Genomic DNA, 12,248 nt, shown 5'->3' on the forward strand with positions numbered 1-12,248 from the left:
AACATTTTGTTTATCTATACATCTGTCAAGGGATGTTTCATTTGCTTTCATTTTTTGCCTATTGCACATAATGCTGCTTCTGCATGGCTATATAAGTCTCTCTTATGATGTCTTTTCTTCCAGGTAATCTCCTCCAATGCTTATTATTTCCTTGTCAGATAGTGAGCCATGGTAGGGCAGTGTCCAATTAATCTTTTTTTTTTTTTTTTTTGTAGTGCTGGGGATTGAACCCAGGGCCTTGTGCATGTGAAACAAGCACTCTACCAACTGAGTTGTATCCCCAGCACCCCCCAATTCATCTTTATATGCCATTGACAAGGAGAGTACCTATCAAAGGTTGGGCACTTAAATAGGTGGTTAAATTCCTAGATTCCCCACCTATTATTTCCCCCGAAGCTGGAGGAATACTGAATTTCCATCATAGTTTTCCTGTAACATTCCCTTCTATGTTCTGTAGTAGAGAGTTATAATAAAAAATTAGCCCCCTTGAGTTTGGACATGTTCAGTAAACATTTGCCGAGTGGATGGGTTTATTCCTGTCCATGCTCCTTGGCCGTGTGGTGTATCCAGCTTGCTACCCAGCTCTCACCTCCTCTGATAACTGTACTTTTCTGAGCATGTGGTGACCTGACATGTCCTCTGGACTGTCTCTTGCTGCAACCATTCTGCCTAAAGTCAGGGTCTGACTTTGGGAACCCTGATTCAGACTTGCCATTAGGCTCTCTCACTGAGACATCCTCATCTACTGACAAGGAGCAGGGTTGTGAAGGGATTGAATAAGGTGATGTGTGCAAAGCTCCCAGGGCCTGGCTTATGTAAGGCATGGTAAATGGATTTTTGTTAAGCATGCTCTTCTTTATCACATACAATTTTATATATGTCTATATTATATATGTGTATATAGGTATGTAATCTTTTTACTCTATTTACAGTGCTTTCTTCAAAATCATTTGTTATATGACACTGAAATTTATGTATATTAAAGAATTAGAAATAAGAATAAAAGATCTCTTTGTAGTTGTCATAACACCTAGAACACTAAAAGTAACACCCAGGTGAAGAAATTATGAGGCTGATAAAATGGTATATGTGTGAGATCACACTGCACTGGGTGAGACCCAAAGCTGATTGAAAGTTTCTTGGCCCCCTTGACTGGATTAATAATGTCTGGGGTAAATTCAAGCATGCCAGGCCTCTTCTCTCAAGTGCTGCTTAGGTTTGAAGCCCCATCTGGAATGATCAGACCAGGCAGTCTGTGTCATTGAGACTCACAGAGCACCTTCCTCACCCCACCTGATGATATTACCAGAAGCTCTTCTGGGCCCTTCCTGGCACCAAACCAGCCACCGGGAGAATCACACCATTGCTTCTGGAAGCTCCAGGATCACTGTGTCATCTGTTGACTCTTTTCCCAGCATGAGGAACGCCTGGGATTTCACCATAGAACGTCCGCTCAACTCAGGGTCTGTGAACATTCTCTCTTGAGGCCTCATAGTAATGTTTTTGGCTTTGCAGGCCTGCAACAGTGTCCCTGCAATCACTCAAGTCTGCTTAGTAGCACAGAAGCAGCCATAGACACAAAAATGAAAGGGCATGGCTCTGTGCCACTAAAATTTTATTTATGGACACTGAAATTTGAATTGCACATAATTTTCACAAGTCATAAAACATTATTCTCCCTTTGATTTTTTCCCCAACCATTAAAAAATGTAAAAATCATTCTTAGCTTACAGGTTGTACAAAAACAGGTGGTGGTCCAGGTTTGGCTCACAAGCCATGGTTTGCCTACTCCTGACTCTGACTTAGATGAAATATGAATTGCTCCAAGTGGAATCAGGCTTTCAACATGCTCTGTCAGTGACATCTCCTTGTGAAAAAGGCACACATATTTTGATAAAAGGCAGGAATAAGGAGATACCTTAAGTGTGGGGAATCTTTGAGGCCCCTAGAGTCCTGAGGGATAGGAGTTCCAGGAAAGAGGACTGAAGTTGAGGTTTAGGAGAAAGAACTTTCACCTTGGAGTAAAAGATCTTGATTTAAGTCCCAATTCGGTTATTTTCAGCTGCATGATCTGGGTCCAGTTATTTGATCCTCTGAGCATCTTTCCTCACCTGTGTCAGATGGCTGTGAGGATTGGAAGAGAACAATGCCTAGTCAGAGCTTAGTATATTGTTAGTTCCCCTATAACTTAGGGTGATGATTATTTTGGCTTGCTTTTGCTTAAAACCCTGTGGAAATGTGCTCTGTGGATGGGAAAATAAGCTGGAAAAACTGGCTCTGGGTGCCTAGCAAGGAGTGAGGGAGGTCATCTCATATTAGAGGGCACAGCCCTGAGTACAGTGGAAGAATGGAGAGAGGATGGAGGCTGAGGCAAGGTCTGGGCCAGGGAGGCCAGGGGACTGGAGGGACAGGACTGGGAGTTGCAAAAGAGCAAAGCAGGAACCAGGCCAGCCACAGGAGTGGCAGAAGCAGGTTGAAGGCAGGATGGGGGCAGGAGGCCTCTATGGATGGGAGGAGCTTAGAGCTTAGAGCTTAGAGGGATGCAGGATCAGTAGCACTCACAGATGAAAGCTCAGTTAGCAGGGGGCCAGTGCACAAAGGCCATCACTCTGAGAGATACTTAAGGCTCCAACCGGGGGCTCCTTGCCCAGCTTCATCATTGGTAGCATTTCACTAATGCATACCTAGCACTCAAAATATATTGTACATCAAAACAAATTTGATGTTAAGTGAATGAAAGCTGAATTATGTAATGGGTATTCTGGTAGGATTGTTCTGTTTATAAGAAACAGACTCTCAGGTTGTGCTTATATCACTCAAGGCCAGTGGGCTTTACGGGAAAGACAGAGCAGTGCTGTCTAATGGAATGTTCTGCAATGATGAAAATGTTTCCACCTACCCCGTCCAATATGATAGCCATCAGCCACATGTAACTACTGAGCACTTAAAATGTGGCTAGTGTGGCTGTGAGGTTTTAATTTTAATTCATTTAAATTTAAATAGCTAATGGTTACTATTTTGATCAGTGCACCTTCAGATGTAAAACAGAGCATTATCTACCTAGCATTGGCAACTTCTGTCTTGTGTCAATTACTGAAACAGGAGGAAAGAATCTGATTGGTCCAGATCATTTTTCTACAACCTATGGATTAGCCACCTTGGGTGGGGTTAGGTTCTCCACACCAGTTGTGACTAGGGCCAGGGGCAGAGTCCTATTGCATGAACACAGCCCTGTGGGCAGAAGGACTACAGGAGAGCAGAGCTCCTTAGAAGGGACATGGGCCCTTTGAAGTTGTGATTCCTTCTCCCCTCCCTCCCTCCCTCTCTCCCTTCCTTCCTTCCTCTTTTCTCTTCCTCCTCAGTTTTTCTTTTTGGTAGTACTTCTATGGAGATGTAAGTCCCTGAACATACAATTCATTTCTCTAAATCATGTACAGCACAGTGGCTTTTGGTATTCACAAGGTTATGTATCTATCACCGCAATCAATTTCAGAATATTTTTGACACCTGGAAAAAAGAGGCCCCTCACTCATTAGCAATTTTTCCTTGTGTTGTGGATTACATGCCCGTGACCCCCTCAATTTCGCATGTTGAAACTCTAGCCACAAATGGGATGGTATTAGGAAGCAGGTCTTGGTGTGACAATTAGATTTCCGTATGATCATAATGGGATTAATGTCCTTATAAGAGGAGAAGAACTGTAGCTTCTCTCTAGCTGCACATGTGTATCAAGTAAGGCCCTTACCAAGATGGCACCCTGATCTCAGACTTTAGCTTCTACAACTGTGAGAAATCAACGTCTGTTTTTTAAGACACTCAGTCTGTGATATTTTTGTTATAGCAACCTAAACCAACTAAGGAACCTCATTCCCCCCCAAGCCCTCTACCTTTATTTTCCCCAACCATTGGCAATCATATGTGCTTTCTATCTTTATGAATCTGCCTATTCTGGATAGTTCATATAAATGGAATCACACAATATGTAAACTTTGTAACTGGCTTTTTTTTTTTACTTTGTAAAATGTTTTCAATTGTCGTACATGTTGTAACATGTATCAATACTTCATTCCTTTTTATGGCCAAATAATATTCTATTGTATGGATAGGTCTTATTTTGTTTATCCATTCATCAGGTGATGAGCATTTGTATTGTTGATGGACCTTTTGGCAATTAGAATAATACTTCTATGAATATTCATGTAAAAGTATTTGTTTGAACACCTGTTTCTAATTCCTTTGGCTGTATACCCAGGAGTGGAATTACTAGGTCATATGGCAAGTCTATGTTTAACATTTTGAGGAACCACCAGACTGTTTTCCACAGGGGCTGTACCATTTTACATTCCCACCAGCAATGCTCTGTTGTTTCTTTGATTTTTCATTACTTCTATCAGCCAGCTTACTCATACACAGGAAAATGGAGCTTATTGAAATATATTTATTAAAAAGGAAAGTAAAACCTATGAAAAATTTGCTTTGAAAAATTTAGGTGCACATATTGAGATAATTATGCCTTATAAAAAACAAAAACACTTTGGTGGAGAAGTAGCAAATGTCAGCAGATTGTTATTGAGACTTGCCCAGACTACAAACCCCTGGTAGCCAAGGGGTTTATGTCAAATTTTACCTGGGCTCTCCTCATGGGGCTTAGCAAGAGGCTGGGGATGAAAATTCACTTAATTCAGCCACTTGTTCTCTGGACACTTCATATGGGATTATGGCATATGCCTATTTAACAGTGTGCAATTTAAAAAAAGAGAAGACTAATTTGAATGGCACAGTGGGCCCATCATTGTACTCAATGAAGGAGGACTTGCCAGCAAAGGATGTGATATGCTCAAGACAGAAGCAGCGATTGCAAGCTTGAGACCCGTGGACGTTATTGATGAATACTTTGAAGGGCTTGTTATTCTTTGACAAAAGAGGAAGATGCATGATTCAGGTGGCCAGCTGAGTGGATGGTGATGGCTCCTTGACAAAGAAATGGAGGATGGAGGACCAAGTGAAGCTTTGATTGAGGAGAGATGAGAAGAACCAATAGTCTTGTCCTCTGAAGATATTTGTGGGTGAGTTTGGGATTTTCAAGAGCAAGATTGATGCTTATTTTTCCCTTAACTACTGACTCAAGGAGGTGCTGGAACCCAGAGTAGGTCTAGTGGGGAAGACAACAAAGTCAAGAGGAATAATAAAGACACATAAAAAAGGGCACAGACAGGAGTGCTCATGGGGTTGGGTAGCACAGAGCAGGGAGCTCCCGAAGGCAAAGTCAAGTGTGTTTGTCTCCCAGGGCTGCTGAACCAAGTCACCACTGGAAACAGTGAAAACTTCCCTTCTTATGGTCCTAGAAGCCAGAGTTCTGACATAAGGGTACCAGTAGGGTGCTCTTCTGCACAAACTCTAGGGGAGGCCTGTCCTCCTCCAGCTTGCTGGGGCCTGGCACTCACTGGCTTGTGGCTTAATCACTCCAGCCTCCCGGCCTTTTTCCTCTTCCTACCTGTGTCTCTTCTCTGCGTCTCTTATAAGGTACGTGTGTTTTGACTGAGAGCCACACAGATAATCCAGGATGGGTTCATCTGGAGATCTTTAACTCCATTACATCCACATTTTTTTTTTTTCCAAATAAGGTGACATTCACAGGCTCTAGGGGGTTAGGATGTAGATACATCTTTTTGGGGCCTATCACTTAGCCTACTACATTAGGGTAGGCTTCTGAGATGCAGTAAAACAGCTGAATTAAATTCTGAAGGAATTAGTCAGGTGAAAGGATAGGAAAATTGTTCCAGAAAGAGGGTTGGCATGTACCAATGTACTATTGGAAGTGACTCTGCCATCTTTCTTGTTCAGTTAGACTCTTGGAGAAGTGTGTGTGCACGTGCGCTGTGTGGAGGGAGGAGAGGGAATGGTTTGGGCTAGAGAATTAGGCAAGACCCAGACCTCACAGGGTCTGGAATGAGATAATAAGGACAGAATGAAGAAACTACTAGAGAATTGTAAACAGCAAGGCCATGTGGCCAATTGGTGTTTCGGGAATTTTATTTTGGTCACTCTGTGGAGGGTCAGAAGCAGTAAAGCTGATGGTGGAGATGCTAGTTAGCAAAACTCTTGCTCAGTAACTGTGCATTGACTTGAGACTGCCCTCTCCTTACTTCATAGATTTTGTTTTCCTGCATTAGCTTATGATTTTTTGCTGGGCTGTTGAATGCAATTTAACATGCTAAGCCCATCTATTTACTTGTAATGCTCATCACTAATAGAAAACAAGATTCTGGCCTCACAAGGGAAGCTGGCCCTGCTCAGTTGACAAAGTCCCTTGCATTGATGATGAAAGATTGTAAATGAATTGAGCAGGTTGATGGTGTCAGTTCCAATTTGTTGAGTCACCGAATCATGTTGTCAACAATTAGCATCTACAAAATATGAACACGCATACATCAGCCTTTCAGTGAAAGACTGAGGAACACTGGCTACTTTTCTGGGTATGACACAAACTTCTCCCTTATCATTGCTTTGTATTTGCTGCTGAAATTAAGTCTCCAATGACATTTATTGATCCCCTTCTAGGTTTCAAGGATACCTGGAATTTAGCAGAGAATCAGACAGCCTGTGCCTTCAGAGAGCCCACAGTCTAGAGAGGCACAGACAATAGACAATTTAAGACCAAGGGGATCATGATCAGTTCTGTGCTAGGAGAGAGTGGGGTGTTCCACATCATCCTAATGCCCATAGCAGGGGCCAAAGGGAGAGCTGTGGAGGTCTCTGCTTTGTGCTGCGTACCTGACTCTTGACTCCACTTGTCTGGTTCCAAGGCAGAACACACTGGGTTTAGTGATGTCTGATGTTCTTGAGTCCTTCTGAGTGGAATCCACCCCCCCCCCCCCCGCCCACCATATGCACACACACACCTGCCCTGGGATCTCTTAGAGTGCAAGTATATTTCTCAAGGTCTATTTATTTGTGTTTTTCATTCTGCAAACATATCCTAGCCTCTGACTGCTTATAATATCCTGTGCCAGCTAGTGGAATTAATAAAAACACAAATGAGATCCAAGTCTCTTGCCTTGAAGATGCTTATGTTCAGTTAACCACTCAAAGGAAGCCATCATGGGAGGGGTGATGAGAGCAGGTGAGATTTCATTGGAGAGAGAGGCCTTGTTGTCACTGAAAAGGGCTGGGAAGGGGACTTGACAGCACTGAGGAGAGTGATGTAGACAGAGAGAATGTTGAAACTGAACATTGAAGGATTTGACTGGACTGGTGGAGTTGGGTCACCTTCACCCTGACCCACCCCACCCAGGCAAGCCCTTGGTCTGGAATCAGGTATCCAGGTTCAGACCCATTGTTAATTATGAGAGTTGGCCCGAAGGCCTTCACCAGCTAGGCCTCAGTTTCCATATCTGTGAGATGGAATACACTTAGTTCTGCCTTCCTGAAGATGCCCTAGAGACTCTACCAGCTGCGTATGATGCCTGGTCATTGTGCCTCATGTGGAGAAGGATGTCAGTCAGTATCAGCTGTCATTCCATTAGCCATTCCTTGTAAGAGAAGGTCTTTCTAAAACTGTTGACTTTGAAAGGCTCCTAGGACCATATCTTGACTGGAAGGAAGAACTTGGTTGACCATTTCTGTGATCTGTGAACTTGCCTGGTAGCAAGGTGAGAAGACGAGCCAGTCCTGCATCCCAATCTTTATTAAAAGTCTTTTATTCTTTCCTGGCTCTGGGGCTGAGTTTTCTACCTGTTGTTATAAAAACACGGCCTAGAATATCTCTAGCCAAGCAGTCTAGAGCCCATGGGATCTGTCAAAACTGGGACTGGAACATAAATATTAAATGACAGGCAGCTTCATGTGCTGTTATTAAACTTCACAGCTAGAATTTTTAAAAGCAAATTATCATGTAAAAATATTCTTGTTATGTTAAACTAGAAATGAAAATGACTTATTTATTTGCTTAGATCAAATCGTTGGAAGCAAAGTTAGACTGCATTTTTTCCCTGCCAAATGCTTTGATGTGTTCCTTTAACCAAACAGTTTAAATCTGAATATTAGTTAAGATGCATCAACCACAGTGGGTCTATCAGCCTCCTAAGGACAGTATCCTTTCAAACAGATCAGTGAATGGAGATTTCAAATAGGAGTCAGAGACTTTAGTGTTTGGGCATTCAACTAAAATAATATTTTCCTCACAGATAGTATGGCTATGCTATCGATGATTGATAAATGGACTTATTTATGGGAACTTGGTGTCCCTTTATGTGTCCTAAGTCTTCAGAAGCATGAGTGGGCATTATGGGGGCCTGGGACTCACCTTGACGACCACCAGATGTCACTGTTGAGTCACAGAAGCACAGCCGGAGGGGCTGAGAATCTTTCCAGGGGAGGACATTAAGGAAAACTTTACCTGGCCAAACAGCTCATTCTTTATTTTAAATATCTGCCAAGCTCAAGATCCCAGGGCAAGCTTAATTGAAGTCAAGAGAGTACTTTTGAGTATGGAAGAGAATTAGAGCAGTAGGCAAAAAATGCCGTATTTGCTTGTTCTGTGTTCTGGAGCTTCTCCTTGTCAGTCAATCACTCTTGCATACCTGGTCTTCCCTCATTTTCACCCCAGAGATAGGCAGGCACTTGAACTGGTTGGCACTTGCAAAATTGCAGAACAGAACTGGAAGAAGTAATGTGGGCCATGGAGCACAATGCCTCAAGTTGAGTGCAGGCCTGTCAGAAGGGAGAGAGTCATTCAAGATTGCAGTTAGCTTTAGGCTGGGAATCTCTCATCAGGTTATTAATGAAGCCATACAACAGGTGTGTTCTTAAAGTGTGGTCCCCGGACCAGCAGCATTAGAATCTCCTGGGAACTTGTTAGAAAAGCAAATTCTTGGCCTCTAACCCAGACCTACTGAGTCAGAAAGGCTGGATTGGGGCTTAGCAAACCTGTGCTTTAATAAGTCCTCCTGAGGATTCTGATTTGACAGAAGTAAAAGATATACTGAAAATAGGCACAGGAGGGCTTTTGCTCCTGCTTCCTTGTGCAACCAACATCTTTCTGGCTCTGGACTCTGAAGAGTATGGCAAATCTATTGCTTCTCATTGGAGCTTGACCTCATCTACACATGGCCTTGCAAAAGTGTCCCCCTTCTGAATATGTCCAAGTCTAGTTGAAAGAGGATTGTCTTGAAGGTTCCCCTTTTCTGGGCCTCCAACATCCAGCCACTGGGATGCTTAGTTCAGTTAGGATGCTCCCTGGGGGCTACATCTTAGTCAGGAACAGCTGTTCCCTAGACTCCCTTCCTCTCCTCTACTCTCTGAGCTTTCTTAAGCTTGTTCTATCTCTTACTTTTCCACTATATGAGAGAGAACTCAATGTTACTGAGCATCTCCTATGTGACAGGTGCTTCCACACATTCTTGAAGTTCTCATAGAAAACCTTAAAGAAGAGAGTTTGAGCATCATCACTTTTTTTTTCTTTTTTTACAGGCCAGGAAATTTCTAAGGTCACATTAGAGAGGACATGTGCACATGGGAAAGATTTCAATGGCCCTACTTCAAGTTAATGGGGCTTTACTTTCCTCCTTGACTTTCTGCATTTTAAATGGACCATCAAGCCCCAAGAGGGAAGCCAAGTAAGAATTTCAGATTCCTCTGCCTGGATCTGAGAGCAGAATTCTGGGGGTAGAGCAGTAGTAGAAGGGACTCCTGTGATTCTCACATGGTGCCCCTGGAGAGATAGCCTAACCACCATGCTTGGGAAGTAGTGGGATCCTGAGTCAAGTCTTGTATGGAAAACAACATTCCTAAGTGTCAGCCATGGCTTTCACGGTGTCATTTTTCATATATATATATATATATATATATATATATATGACTGACTACTCCTCTTTACTATATTCTCTAGAGTTTAGCCTAGAGAACAGTGTGGCTTACTTTGCTGGGAGATCTTGAGTGTTCCCAAGAACACTTTTCTTCTTTCCTTGTCCTCATTACTTTTCAAGCATGGACTTTGGCGTTGGGTACTCCTGGATTCAGATCTCAGCTTTGTTTATTACTGGGTTGTATGAACTTTGGTGGGTAACTTCACCTGAGTCTCAGCCAGAGAGAGCCAGGCTCCAGGGCACAGAGACTCAGATCACTAGGCCCTTAGGTCTTGGAGATACCACGGAGTCACTGCTGGCTTTGTTGCAGTGACACAAACAGGGTAGATTCAGATCCTCCTCAGGAAACTGGCATCTGAAGGTTTGGGAGGCAGTTGCTTTTGAGATGCTTTGGAAGTTATGATGGCCAAGTGCAGAAATTGCTCCTTCCCTGATTAGGGGTGTTCTAGGGATCAGCCATTCCTTTCTTTCTGATTACCCATACCCTCTTCACCCCCATTTTCTCCACAACTTCCCTGGATGTGGAACCTTGTTGGTCTGGGAAATGAATTGGTTAGACTTGAGACCTCTTGGAGTATTGTATTATGCTCAATAAAAGCACTTGCTCTGTCTGATTGCCCTCAAATGTAACTGTGACAAAAATCAACCTAGAAAGACATAATGAATACCCTTTTATTCTAAGATCCTTTCAGTTGGGATTACTGCCAGCTAAAACATGGTGGCCATCCTTCTCAACAGCCTATGCCTTTGCGTGCAGTTAGGGATCCTAGTGCACTCACCTCTTCCCCATTCTGAGCAGAGTGGTAGGTGCTTAATAAATATTCACTGAATGGCTGATTAATGAAAAGACCTGGGTTTTAGACTCAGTGTGGTCTTGGGAAAGTCACTTGACCTTTCTGAATCCCCTTTTTCTTTCATAAGAGGTAGGTAATTACCCCTAAATCTTAGGTGGCACTCTCTAAGAGTAGCTCCTGACCTGTGGCTGCAGATTTCAAAGGTTTATTAAAGAAGTTCTCCCAGGGCATAGCAGTAAAGAAGGGAGACAGGTAGAGCGAGGGTGTGATCAGAGGCAAAAATCCCAGGGTCCAGCTCCAGCCTGATCCCAAGGGGAGCTCTGGAGGTGAGATGTGCCTCATTTCTGGGCCTTTTATGCTCTAGCATTTCTGCTGGTTAGGACTTGGGGTAGGTTAAAGGAATGTAAGTTCTCAGATGCTTTGAGCTCTTCATTCATTTGGGTCAAATGATCTCTGATACTGAGGGAAGTCCTTCAAAACAGAGCTGCAATTTAGAAATGGAAGCACACCAAAATCTGGGTGTAAGAGAAAAAAAGAAATTAGGAGGGGCACTGACATTTTTTCCTGACATCCTACTTCAGCCGCATTCTGAGGAATTGTTGGTTATCAGATCAGAAAATTTGGTGATATGCTTGAAAACTATAATGTTCCATTCCAACCCATTTCAACATAAATGGTGGTTTTTATATTCAATAAATTGTTTTAAAAAGAGTCTTGTGCATCTAGAAAGGCCCAGAAGAAGAATGTTCATGCTAATCATACATTCTGGTTCATAAAAAGTCACCCTTAGATAAAATTTCATGTCCTTTGAGAACTGGTAATCCAATACCAGTTTTCAAAGAATTGTAGTTTAAATTAATGCTGCAACTACAGGCAAGACAATTTAATCTCTGTTTGATGCTTCAGAAGGCATTTCCCAATCTTGTAGGGCCTCAGGGTCATGATTATCATTGCTCACGACATGCAGAACTGCAGTTAACAGGCTGGCTTAGGGGAGTGGGGAAGATGGTAATGTCTCTCTCTTTTGTTATGGGAGAGGTGCTGGCCATTGCTGTGTATACAAATGGCTAAACACTGGAGCTTTGACAGTTTTTCAGACTTAAAGCTTTGATTTTCCTTTAATTATTTCTGGAGACAGACCAAGATGGGAAGTCTTTACCTGACTTAATTAGATAATTTTGAATATAAATATAGACCCTGTGACATGGTTAAATAGAATTTTCTTGGCAGTTTCACAGTGTCCCAAACAAAAGCCTGGGGTAGACATACCCTCGCTCACACACTTCCTCCTGCATCACATAGTGATTATGTTTGAATTGCCATTTTAGCTGTCATTTTACATCATGCAGGGGGCTATGCATTTTCCTTGGACTAGGGTTGCCAAGGCAAGGTCTCTCCTATGAACTTATCTATTGACACCCGTGATCATTGTTCTTCAAAATACCTTCTCCCTCCTACTACCACTGGCTTCAAGATCACACTATTGGTGTATTTTGAGATCCTGTCACTATTGATGCATTTTGAGATATTGCCATGAAATAAGTATGTATAGAGGTACAAGAAAGATATAAAAGCCCTAAAGCCAGGG

Source organism: Urocitellus parryii, chromosome 15 (assembly GCF_045843805.1).
Source record: "Urocitellus parryii isolate mUroPar1 chromosome 15, mUroPar1.hap1, whole genome shotgun sequence".
NCBI lineage: Eukaryota > Metazoa > Chordata > Mammalia > Rodentia > Sciuridae > Urocitellus > Urocitellus parryii.